Raw genomic sequence first — 12,740 nt, 5'->3', positions numbered from 1 at the left:
TGCCAGCAAGCTAAGTGGCAATTCTCTTTTCTCTCATGAATTTTGTCTGAGAATGTATGGGACTGTTATAGTTTGCATTTCGCTTTGTTCGTAAATGGTGTACTGTTGTGGTAATTAATCACTGCCTTTAACTGTTGTTGTGGTACCTTGGTCCGCATTTTAACTTAGCGGAATTCCACAGGACGCCACGACCGCGATTCACAAGTTGTTTTTTCCTATCCCGGTTGGCGCTTTACCGCCATCCTCTTTTGTTTCACGGTTTTTCGCCGAGTTTGGTGTTTGCCTTTCAGGTGGGGCAATGTCTGATAGCTCCGCTTGCGGCCCCGGTTTTGGTGCAGTGCACGTCAGCTCGCAGGGGGGCGTGGGTGTGAACTCTATGATCCGTGCCGCTTCTGAGGCGGGCATCGAGATTAAACACGCCTGCGAGTCCCTTGTAGTTTTTCCAGCCTCCTGCACCGGAAAGGTTTGTGGAACCCCAACACCTGCCTGCAGGTCAGACTTTCACTATTTACCACAGCTGAACACCCAATCAGGTCAGCCTGATTGCTGTTAGGCAACTTTGCGTTGTGTTTAGTAAATGTGCTGCTTGCTTGCTGTGGTGGGGGCTGACACCCAGTGAATTGAGGGTGAGTCGCACCAATTATCCTAACCAGCCGCCAGGCGGTACCAGACTCAGCGCTACGCGCCTGCCAAACGTCTGCCATCGTTAGCCTTGGGAGAGTATATTAACACACACTCTGCGTCAAAAAGAGCCATTATACTGTAATGGAGGTGTATTATCAAGAAGATCAAACCCTCCAGGACATCTCCCTGGATGACTAATTCTGCGACTCAGTGGATAAGTCTATCCACCGGGCAGTTGAGGCAGCGATGCAGCCCTTTGAACGTCGCATAATGAAATATGCCTACACCATTCATTATTCAAGCGCAAATTGACCACTATGCCTGCACCAGGTGCGTTTGAATGCTTAAAGTCAGCGTTCCTGGTGAAAACTCAGCAACTGGTACAGGAATTCACCCCCGAAGTGCCGGAGGAACCGCAGTTCACACATGAAGACGACGGCGATGACCCGGCGGGGGATTCCCTGGACGAGGTAGGCTCGTCTGCTCCCTGGTGCCCTCCTGCTCCCCCCTCAGAGCCCTCTTCTCAATCTGAAGTGCCTACGGATATGTTGGTCCCAGAAGGCCTGGACCCCCTCTGCGAAGGTGTCACCCTTTGTGGCCAGCAGACTCAGCAAACCCCTTGAGAAGGAGGTTAGGGCCTGCCTTAGGGCGGAGTGCCCTAGACCAGCCCTCCCAGGCAAGGTGGCCACAACACCTGAGGTCGATTCCAAAATGGAGACCTTTTTGCAAAAATATATCCAGGACCCAAAAAAGGGCATCGACAGGTCCTGGAAGAACTGCCAGGATAAGCTCCTGGATATGACCGGGCCTCTAACGAAGATCTTGGAACAGGCTGAAGAAGCCAAAGCGTCAGGTTCGACTTTAATCAATGGCTGGTTTACCGTCACTTCAAGATGGAGGGTATCCATCTTCTCTGCGACCTCTTGCAGTCCAACAACTGGATGGTACGTTTGGATCTGAAGGACGCGTTCCTCACAGTACCAGTCTATCCCCCACACAGACGTTTCCTGCAATTTCTTTGGAAAGGTCAAGTTTACGAGTTTGCGACTCTGCCCTCCGGAGGAAAGTGGTCTGCCGCAGAAAGCCAATTGCACATCAATTGTCTGGAATTGATGGCGGGCTCCTTCGCCATTCGGTGTTGGACCAAGAACAAAGTCTTGTGCAATGTCCTACTCAAAGTGGACAAAGTCTCAGCGGTGAGTTATATCAACAACCTAGGGGGCACAAAATCCAAGGCTCAAGCGGATTTAGCCAAGGACTTGTGGGCCTTTTGTCTTGCCCACAATATCTCGGTGACGGCGGAGTACCTCCCCGGGGTGTTCAACGTAGTGGCAGACAAACATTCCAGGACTTGGACGGACATGAGTTTGTGGCAGTTTCAACCTCGGATTTTCCAGCGACTGAACGACACATGGGGGCCGTTCTCAGTGGACCTATTTGCGTCCAGGTTGGATCACCAACTTCCAATGTTTTACAGTTGGAAGCCGGAGCCCCTAGCAGCAGCGACAGATGCTTTTCTGCAAGAGTGGTCAGTGGACGTAGGCTATGCCTTCCCCCCTTCGCGATGATCATGAGATTCAGGGCTCAGGTCCACAGGCACAAAGCGCGGGTGGTTTTGATAACCCAGTATTGGAGGTCTCAAGTGTGGTTTCCAGTTCTTCTGGAACTTTCTTGGGATTCCTCAATTCTTCTATTCTGAGATCCTTTTCTCCTGAAGGACCCCCAAGGTCTCCCTCACCCGCTAATCCAGCAAGGACGAATGCCTCTCGTGGCCTGGTGGATTTCAGGCATCGCTGGAGTCTGTGGCCTATCGCAAGATGCTCAATGGCTGCTAGGAGCAATGTGGGAAGTGGGAAGATCGCACCAACAAGCGGTACAGGTCAGCATGGGCTAGATGGGTCAGTTGTGTGTACGGAACAACCATGATCCCATGGAGTGCGAGGTGGTAGCCATCCTCAATTTCTTGGCTTCCCTGGAGGCCCAGGGTTCGGCTACAGATCAATGAATTCTTATCGTTCAGCGATTTCGGCCGGACACATGCCGGTTCAGGGCCATCCTGCTGGGAAGCATCCTATGGTGTGCAAATTGTTGCGAGGTATTCATTCAACGCTTCCCCGAGAGCCTAGATATTCATCTCTTTGGGACGTCAACAAGGTCCTTCGCTTGTTTAAGTCCTGGCAAGCCAATAGATTCTTGTCAAGAAAGGAACTTTACTCTCAGCAAAGCTGGCATTGCTCTTATGCTTGGTCTCCTGTCGTAGAGTCGCCGATGTTCGAGTTCTAGATATCTCAGGCCGAGTCTATACCCCGTAGGGGGTTACTTTTCATGTGGTCCATAGGACGAAATCAGATTCTAGAATCATCTCCTATCCGGCTTTCGACCACTCTCCCAAGTTGTGCGTGGTCATACGTCTCCAGGAATATGAGAACATGACTGAAGAGACACGGCCGCCGGGCGAGCGGCAGTTATTGACTTCCTTACGCAAGCCCTTCAAAGCGGTTACACCACCGACTATTGCGCGTTGGGTCAGATGGGTGATGCAGGAAGCGGGCATAAATGTCTCGCAGTTCGGCACCCATTCAGTGCGTGGAGCCATGGTGTCCAAAGCCTTCTCCCTGGGAGACAGGTTGGAGGACATTTTGAATGCGGCTCACTGGTCATCGGACTCTATGTTCAAGAGATTTTATTTCAAACCAGTCGTTGATATGGCCTCGCTGGTGGTGGATAAGCTTTGAAAGAGCATAATCCTCGCCTCCGGTCCAGACATAGAAGGAAAAATGTCCTAGTAACCATGACGGAAAGTTTCAATTCTATTAAGGAAGTGGAGGCGAGGATTATTCCCGCCTAGGGCTCTAGCGAACTTCTGTTTCCCGCCCTGGGTGAGACTGTGTTTCTTACTTTGGATGAGCGAGGCCCCGTATGGTATAAGTAGCTCTAGCTTTATTATTGTTTTCATGGAAATGCATGTTCTCTTGGTAACCCTCCTTATGTAGGTTGTTTTTTTCTTGATTGCTTACTTCGTTAAGTGAAACAGAGTCATGGCCTCTGGTTCTTTCTTTCAGGGTCTGATGGAGCCAAAAATGAGTGATGGGTTGAGTACTGGTTCTGGCTGCAATCTCGAAAGAGGAGGTTGACTTAGGAAGCACAGGCCTTCGGGAGTAATGGAAAGAGCTGATTGGTGGACATTATGGACTGCCTAAAGCACCATGAGAGTGCTAGCTTTTTTGTTAAAAATGTTAAAGTTGAATACTGCTGACTGTAGGAATAAAGGAGGTACAACAGCATAATCCTCGCCTCCACATCCCTAATAGAATTTAAACTTTCCGTCATAGTTACTAGGACATTTTTCATTAATCCTAGCTCTACATGTAGCTGCACCATAGAGTCTTATAACTAGGGGACGCGCTACATGCCTGCACCTTCCAGCTGCCCCGAGGTCCTGTGACGCTGTAAGGGGACAACAAGTACGAGGATTCCTTGCTCCTTAGCGGGAGGAGCGTGACGCGGGCAGGCGCACTGTAAAAGCGCCTAACTCCATCGCCGCGCGGGACGCACTAAACACCTGCACCTTCCAGCTGCCCTGAGGTCCTGTGACGCTGTAAGGGGACACCAAGTCCCAGGATTCCCTGCTCCTCGGTGGAAAGAGCGTGGCGCAGGCAGGCGCGCTGAAAAAGAGCCAAACTGCATTGCAGTGCGGGATGCGCGCGGGTCAAGGGCAGGCCCATCCTTGCCCGTCAGTGCCAGCAAGAGGCAGGGCAGGGCCACCACCCTTTTGTTTGCAGATCTAGGCAAGTATACTGGGAACGAGACAACACGGTCATTAACAAGGTACTGTTCCGGCGTTTTTGCCTTCTCTCCACCTTGATTGTGTAAAATCTGGACAAACGCCATCGGCTAATTGTTGCTGATTTGTGTAAATCCCATCAAGCACCAGCATTATTTTGTAGAGATGGAGTCCATGGAAGGGGGGGAGTGGGGGGTGACGAAGGATTGGGTGGCAAAACTCGCAAAGGGAAAAAAGCAAAGAGGACATTCAAACATCCAGCTAATAATTGCGTACTGGATCGTATTGACACACTCAGAGGAATGTGAGTACCTGTTAGTAAGTGAGCCAAATCCACAAGTGGTGACAGATAAGTCCCCGACTAGTACAGTACATCCTACTAGGGATAGTTTAAAAAAGAACGTCCTGTCATCCCTAACATGTTCCTCAAACGCAAAAGGTGCCCTAAGGAGAACATAGATGTGATTGGCATAAACTCTGGCAGGGAGGAAGCCTCATCTGATACCATCCCAAATTCTACCGATCTTGATGGCCATCACCACATACTAATCGATACTACAGTTATCAGTACAAACAGATATGCCACACTATCAAGCACTCAGGAAGAGGAAATTAGACAGTGCTTGGAACTCCCAGTTGCAAACAACATAGAGCAAGAAGATAACCAGGCCATAAATCATACCCCAGATACACAGACTATCCTTGCAGTCCACTCGCTCCGAACCGAACTAGGGTCCCTGAAGACAATCGTGGAGAACTTAACATCTAGGATTACTCTCCTAATGCAAGGAAGGTCCCCTAGTACCAACTGTCCTATTGTAGCGCTCTTATCCCACATAACCAACCACCAGTCCAGGTAAAAACATCTAGCCTTCGTGGCAGTGAAATGCGGAAAAAAGTGGCCCCCACATGTAGCGAGCAGGCCAAGCAAAACAATGCCTGTACAGTGATTTCCTGTGAAAGTAAGGTACAGTCGAAAATCAGAACCACTGCTAGCCCTCTATTTAATAATACAACTAGGACACAGACACAGCCACTGCGGGGTAAGATTATAAAAAATGGCATACCTTTATCTAACCAACAAGCCGCCAGTGATGGGAGGGGGGGAAAGTGACATTACTAAGCTGCAAAAAAATCAGTGGATCTTCATGGTGAATGCGCCGAAGTTGGGGCATAACAAAATTGAAAATGTAGATTCACTGATTAACAAGGCTATACATTGCACACTTCAGGTAAGGGGCTGCCGCTCAGTAATAAGGGAAGACATTATAAAAGCGTGTAGGCTCACTTCCCCTAATAACCCCCTAGACTGTATTGAATTAACCCTTGTGAGTGAGGCACTAGTTGAAAATTTGTTAGCACTAGAATATAGAACTTGCTCACCCGATCCTTCGTCTATCCAGTTTGGGCAGACCCCGCCCACTAGTAAGCCCCTAAACCATCTAGAGCACCTGGCAGCAGGGCAGATAGGTAGTTCCACGCCTGAATGCAATGACTGACTGACTGTAGTACCTAGATCTCGAACTGGCAGCGATGAGGATTTGTTATCATCTAGAGAAAATGACCAAGGGAGCCGGACCTGTGGAAATTCAGTTATGCTAAATATGCTAGCTCAAAATTCAAGCTTGCGATTACCTGAAACTGTGTGCCCAACAGGGCCCAGTAGTCCACCTACAGGGTACCCTGCAGACCCAGTACGCAGTAGTTACGCCACCAACAGGAACACACTGGTATCATGGAACGTTGCAGGAGTTATTTTCCAAATTGTCATCACCAGATTGGCTTACTTTTATTGACTCATTTGATATCTGTTGTTTTCAAGAAACTTGGCTCTTAACCCCACAACATCGGGTAAGCTTTTTAAATTACTACGTGCCAGCAGAAAAAGGGGCTAAAGGCCGTCCTTAGGGTGGATTGACCATATTGGTACGGCAAGCACTAGGTATTAGTATGCAGGAGTTATCTTCTAACAGTAATGACATCCAAGTAGTGAGATTAAACCAAGGATCATTAGGCAAAGTCGATATCTATAATATCTAAGTGAGGGGAAAAAGTGGGGGTAGGTCTCCAGTTTTAGCGGCTTTAGATGACCTTCTCGAATTACACTCACTAGAAAACTACATAATCATAGCGGGTGATTTTAACTCAACATTTGAACCACTCATCTGCGATGAATAGATCACCCCTGACGTGGAAGATGCCAGGTGGGGAACACCAAAACTGGAGCTTGCCCCAATAAAGAAACGGACTGAGGCGGTAATCCAAATAAACTCTATCTGCCTTGAGAAGGGGCTTAGGGCCCTGAATGGTAGAACGTCCCTTGATAGACTGGGGTCTAATACATTCAGTAATGAATCCAGTACAAGTAGAATCGACTATATACTTGTGAGTCTGGAACTCTGGCACACCATTGACGATATGGAAGTACGGGTTCGACTCAAAAGCAACCACAATCCTCTTTGTGTGTCTTCTAGCTGGTGGCGGTCGGCGAAACAGTCCAGTAGAGAGTTAGACTTACACTCGCATGATGTTGTCCCTACCAACGACATGAGACGACTGAAGTGGTCAACTATAGTGGAAAATCCGGGGGCCCTAGAATTGATGGCAAAGAATGTTGATAACTCTTTATCAATGTTGGACAGCGCAGGTCACATTAGTTCAGTTTTTGAGAATGTTACTAGGTCCCATGATAGCTTCTTTTCTCACTTGAAAACATATTTCCTTAAACCAAATAAACCTAGGAAAGTGATAAACCAGAAATCCAGCTGCTGGTATAACACTGACTGCCAGCAGTCAAGAGCTCTCTTAGGTAAGGCCATTAGAGGTGGCGAACTAGTTGCAGTACGTGCAGCTAGGCAGGCACATAAAAAATCTATGTCCATAGCCAAACGCTCTTGTGACGACAAAAGATGGCAGGATCTCAAGGAGGCTAGCATTAAGAAAGATAGCAAAGAATTTTGTAACATCATAAAGAGGGACAGGGAGGGCATCCCAGACCAACCACACAATCATGTCTCACAGGAAGAGTGGGTCAAACATTTTGAACCACAATATACCTGTAGCCCACCTGAGTCAACCATGAAAGGCTTAAGTCACGTGTTCTTATGAAGAAGAGGCTTTTAACATCAGGGATGTTGAGAAAGCGCTTGGAGCAGTGGAAGGGGGGGGGAGAGCACCCGGCCAAGACATCAGCATCAGCACATCCCTGCTGATGTGTTCCGCCACGAATAAATCCAGATGGGGAAAGTACATAATGCTATTGGTTAACGCGATTGCACAAGGAGCCCCTGTACCGGTCTTGTGGAAAGGAGACGAAATAATCCCAGTGTACAAAAAAGGTGATAAGTAACTTCCGGGGAATTATCGACCCATCAGCCTGATCGATTCAGTACAAAAAATACTAGGGTCACTGATTCTCAACAAAATACAGGACTGGTTTGAGGAGTACAGCATATTGTCACCATTGCAAGCCGACTATCGTGTATCCACAAGCACCATTGACCAGGTGTTCCGTTTTGTTTTAATATACTGGAAAGTAGTGCTTTTGGGCAAAGGCAGTTTGTATGCTGCCTTTGTCGACCTAAAAACCGCTTTTGATCTTGTTCCCCGCTCTAGTCTCTGGGACACTTCATGAACTTGGTTTAACCATCGAATTATTGACTCTCTTAATTAGACTGCACAAGGGTAACTACGCGAAGATACGATGGGGCTCCCAGGGGCAAGTGACTAGTTCTTTCCCTGTTGAGCGGGGGGTGCGCCAAGGTTGTGTTATGGCACCCACCATGTTCACAGTGTTCAATAATAGTGTAGTTGACTGCATGTCCCATGTGAACACTGATGCCCCGAGTTTAGCCGGGTACAGAATCCCAATTTTAATGTTCGCAGACGACACCTTGATAATTTCGAAGACTTCGAGTGGGCTCCAGCGAGCTCTGAAAATATTTGAGGAATTTTGTTCTGGACGTGGTCTCGAAGTCAACGTGTCGAAAACGAAATTTATGACTTTTAATCAACATCAAGTTTTTAAAGGTGGTATTACAATGAACAATCGTCCTCTGGAGCAAGTTAGGGAGTTCATATACCTAGGGGTGAATATACAGAATGATCTCAAGTGGAATCATCAGATTGATATGGCCACACTGAAACAGAGGCAACTCTAGGGGGCCCTACGACTTGAGCACAATAGGTCCTTTACGAAACCCATCAGACCGGTGCTTCAGGTATAAGACACTTAAGTGGTAAGCTCAGCATTATATGGTGTAGAATAATAGGGTCTAGATAACATAGCCAAACTCAGCTAGTCAGAAAACAAGTTCTTACGGGGTATTACCAACCTTCCGCAAAGCACGCCACTGTGCCCGTTGTTTTATGATCTCGGGAGAAACCCCCTTTCTGATACGGTAAAGCTACGTATTGTGCTATACTGGCGTAGACTGTGGACTGCGCCTGAAGTGGCACCATATGCCGCTGGCTTTGCAGATATAATAACATCTGACACTTCCCATAAAATCAGCTGGCTCCATGGCATTAAAAATAACAAATAATCAAGAGGGAGGGATCACTTGTCCTGCGTGAACCAGGGTATGCAGGAGATCGAACAACGGTGTCTCCAAATTAAACCCTCATGCACGTGTAGGGTAGCGTGGTAAGCGGTATATCTTGATTCTCCGCTTTTCTGACACGTGTGTGCATAATCATCGGGTTTTCGGTATGCAGCCTCCACCAGGAGGATCTTACCCTCTGTAAAAACAGTAGTGACCCAGTGATGTGGAGGGAGTGTAGGACGATAAAAATCCCTTGAGGACCCAGTAGTCGGAATTTTATTAAGTCTGGGTTCGGGTGGATCCCATTAGGGGAATGCTAATTAGGGCCATTTTAAATTATTTTGAATGCTAGTGCGTCCTGAAAACTTAACTTTTTCAATAGAGCGCACACTACTGGAGCATTCCCCTAATGGGATCCACCCGAACCCAGACTTAATAAAATTCCGACTACTGGGTCCTCGGGGGATTTTTATCGTCCTACACTCCCTCCACATCACTGGGTCACTACTGTTTTTACCGAGGGTAAGATCCTCCTGGTGGAGGCTGCATACCGAAAACCCGATGATTATGCACACACGTGTCAGAAAAGCGGAGAATCAAGATATACCGCTTACCACGCTACCCTACACGTGCATGAGGGTTTAATTTGGAGACACCGTTGTTCGATCTCCTGCATACCCTGGTTCACGCAGGACAAGTGATCCCTCCCTCTTATTTGTAATTACCTAAGGAAACTGAGGGATCAGCACTTTCCTTCTCCCCCTTCCATTTGATTAGCATATCCATGGCATTAAAGACATTCTAGCCAAAATTGGCATGTCAATGCTTTTGGAGGCCCCCTTCACAGCTTGCTTTCCCTCTAAAAAGGTTTTGAAAGATAAGTATTGGGATATGGTTGTACTTAACTAAGAGCTAGCGATTCTTCTTCACTAGCAGAAAGATTTTTGGATCTTAAAACTACCCCGAGTCTGGAACCATATTGGGATTTTATTACCAAACCACTGGACAGGAAACTATTTTCAGCAGAGAGTAGGCTTGTTCCCCTTAGGGCAGGGGTCTTCAAACTGTGGGGCGCGACCCCCAGGGGGGGCGTGGAGTGATACAATGAGGGTCGCGCATCCGGTGTCAAACTTCTGCCCAGGCCCATAAAACTACAAGGGCTCCAGCCCCCCTCCTCCTCGTATGTGTCTCAGTCCGGGCTGCTACAGTGCAGGGGATTTCAATCTCACATCAGCCTCCCTTGCAAATTCCTTCCCCCCTACGAGCATTTTGAATATTCCAGCTTCCCGTTCCGTATTCATCTGCTTACTTTTTTAATTTTCTACCCGACCACGTCCCCCTTCCTCTCCTCTCCTCGGTTTTGAACCGCTGGGCGAGGTTTTGAAACGTTGCTTCCATTGCGCTCCTCGTCGCCTTGCAACAGGAGCAGCCACGTGCAGGGTGCGGGGGCCCTAGGTGATAAAAGCCTGTCCTGGCTCCGTGAGGCCGGTCGTAGCCCCTCCCTGCCCACATGACTGGCAGGGGACTGCACCCACAAGTGTCACTTTGGACGTGTGAAAGGTCAAGGGTTACAGCTCTTGACAGACGTGGCCTCTGTGCCATCCATATATGAGGTGCCTCCTGGACCAACTGAGAGCCCGAAGGTCATCATTAAAAGCCCCGATGTGGGTTCTTTCCTACAGCTCGGCATCTTCGGATGAACCCCAATAAACCCCCAGTGATGCATGAAAATCGCCTCGTTCAACGCCGCAAAAGAGCGCAGCAGGCGCCGAATCTCTGTGCCACCGGAGCATTATGCTGAAGAAAGGTTAGCATGCTTTCATCAGCAGAAAACGGAGACAATTGTGTATAACGAGTTAATATTTGAATCCGTCATATGATGCCATGTTCACACCAGTCAGAGCATGTGAGTGACACAGTATAACAAGTGAGCATCAAAACAGCGCCCAAAGCTTCCACGTGACTCCAATGAGACCGACATATACTTTCAGTGAGCAAACTCAGCGAGCTGTGCAGCTCGAGCTGCTGTGGGCTCAGTGTCTGGAGTCTTCTCTCTGGCACACCCTAGTTTTTAACAGGTCGTTAAAGCCCATTTGCATATTTACATGCCTTTGTAAACTGGTTACCGAGGCTTTGGTTTTTTTCTGGTTCCAGTACCCCCGGGCCCCAACTCTGCCTATTCCTTACATTTAAACAGCTTTATCACACAGCAGCTGTGAATAAAACTCCAGGAAGTTAAGAATGTCACAGGTCAACAACAAATGAAATTAACCAAGAACAGAAAAAAACATTCATACATCTCAAAAGGTTTTTTTCTGTACACCAAGGGGTGGATTTACAAGACCCTTGCACCACTTTTGGGTTTCTTTTCCCATGTTAAAAGTGGCGCAAGGGGCTTGTAAATCTGCCTCAAATGTTTTTCACTTTTGGCGATTTCTATTTATAAGAATATGTTGCATCTCCATCCTTCCCCTGCGCTGGCGCACAAGCTTCAGCCATGCGGCGGCGCAGGCACCCTTGTACCACGGTGCAAGGAGGCCTGCTGTGTCGTGGCGAGACTGTTTTTGTGCAGGAAGGGGCACCTTCCTGCTCAACAACAATGACTACAGGTATTTTCCTCTTTCAATGCCTGCTGTATAATGCAGCACGCGCCTCGCTACGCCACCTCTAGGGTGGCATGGCATTCACACGCATCTCCAGATTTACGATTTTTCGTAAATATGGAGATGTGTCTTGTTCAATGGGTGTTGCGTGGGAACACCCTCAGCAACACCCATGGAACGCCCCTTCCATGCACAGTGCAGCATGTGAAGGGTCCATATTTGCGAGGAGAGAAAAAGTTAAGCAGGGTGGCTTTTCCTCTCCTTGTAAATATGGAGGAGCCTCTGCGCCACCAATACGTCACAAAAAATGACGTAGTGGTAGCGCAGGGGGCTTGTAAATCTGCCCCTGAGTATGTAGGCTTAGGAAACCGTTTGTTAACCTGCAGCACTGGCAGAGCCATGCATCCAGGCTTTTTGCCCACTCCTGCTCTGGGACCAAAACTTGTGCTGCCTGGACCAGAGCTGGAGTTTGATACATTTGCAGATTCTGCCTACAGGTTTGGAAAGTTTTCTCATGAGGGGGTCCTCACACCTGAAAATGTTGACAGGGGGGTCTCTGCATCCAAAAGTTTGAAGACCTCTGCCTTAGGGTGTCTCACATCAAGGTGGAACAAAACCGGTGACAGAAGTGCCCCAGCTGTCAGGCCTGTAATGAATCAGTTGCACACATACTATTTGTTTGCCAAGCTTACGATGCACCACGAAGGCCTTGGTTGAGCCCTATTTTTAAGACTATGGGGACGAAATGTAGTCTAATAGCGGAAAGAATCCTGCGCACCAATACCACACCCCCTATCTCGATATCAGTTGCTAAATATCTGGGGTGGATGTGGATAATCAGGATGAAATCCAGCCCTGCTTAAAAAACGCCTATACTAATGAATTAAAACATCTTTCAGGGTTTAAGATTTTATCGATTTTGTACGCATTTCTACCTATAGTGTTTTATGAACTGAGACTTCTTGTGCTAGGGTCTGACTAATAGTTACAGTGATTGCTCCAGTAAATAATGAATTATTGTTATATTTTATGATGTACTAGCAGCCCGTCCCAACGTTGTCTGGGTATGAATTGCTGCCGGCCAGTAGTATATTGTTTTGTAGGATTTCGTTTTGATAGCATTTCTTATCTGTGACAGGCCTGTGAAACGCTCCGATTCACAGTGCACTGCTTATGCACTTAAGA

General features: G+C 47.9%; 1 protein-coding gene across 1 annotated transcript in view; it reads right to left on the bottom strand.

The window, feature by feature from the left end:
• The window catches only part of DENND3 (DENN domain containing 3), a 566,116-nt gene that overhangs the window by 165,271 nt on the left and 388,105 nt on the right, over positions 1-12,740 (bottom strand). The window lies entirely within an intron of this gene.

Source organism: Lissotriton vulgaris, chromosome 4_1 (assembly GCF_964263255.1).
Source record: "Lissotriton vulgaris chromosome 4_1, aLisVul1.2, whole genome shotgun sequence".
Lineage (NCBI taxonomy): Eukaryota > Metazoa > Chordata > Amphibia > Caudata > Salamandridae > Lissotriton > Lissotriton vulgaris.
The sequence above is the reverse complement of the archived record's forward strand: the minus strand, read 5'-3'. Positions and strand labels throughout refer to the sequence as shown.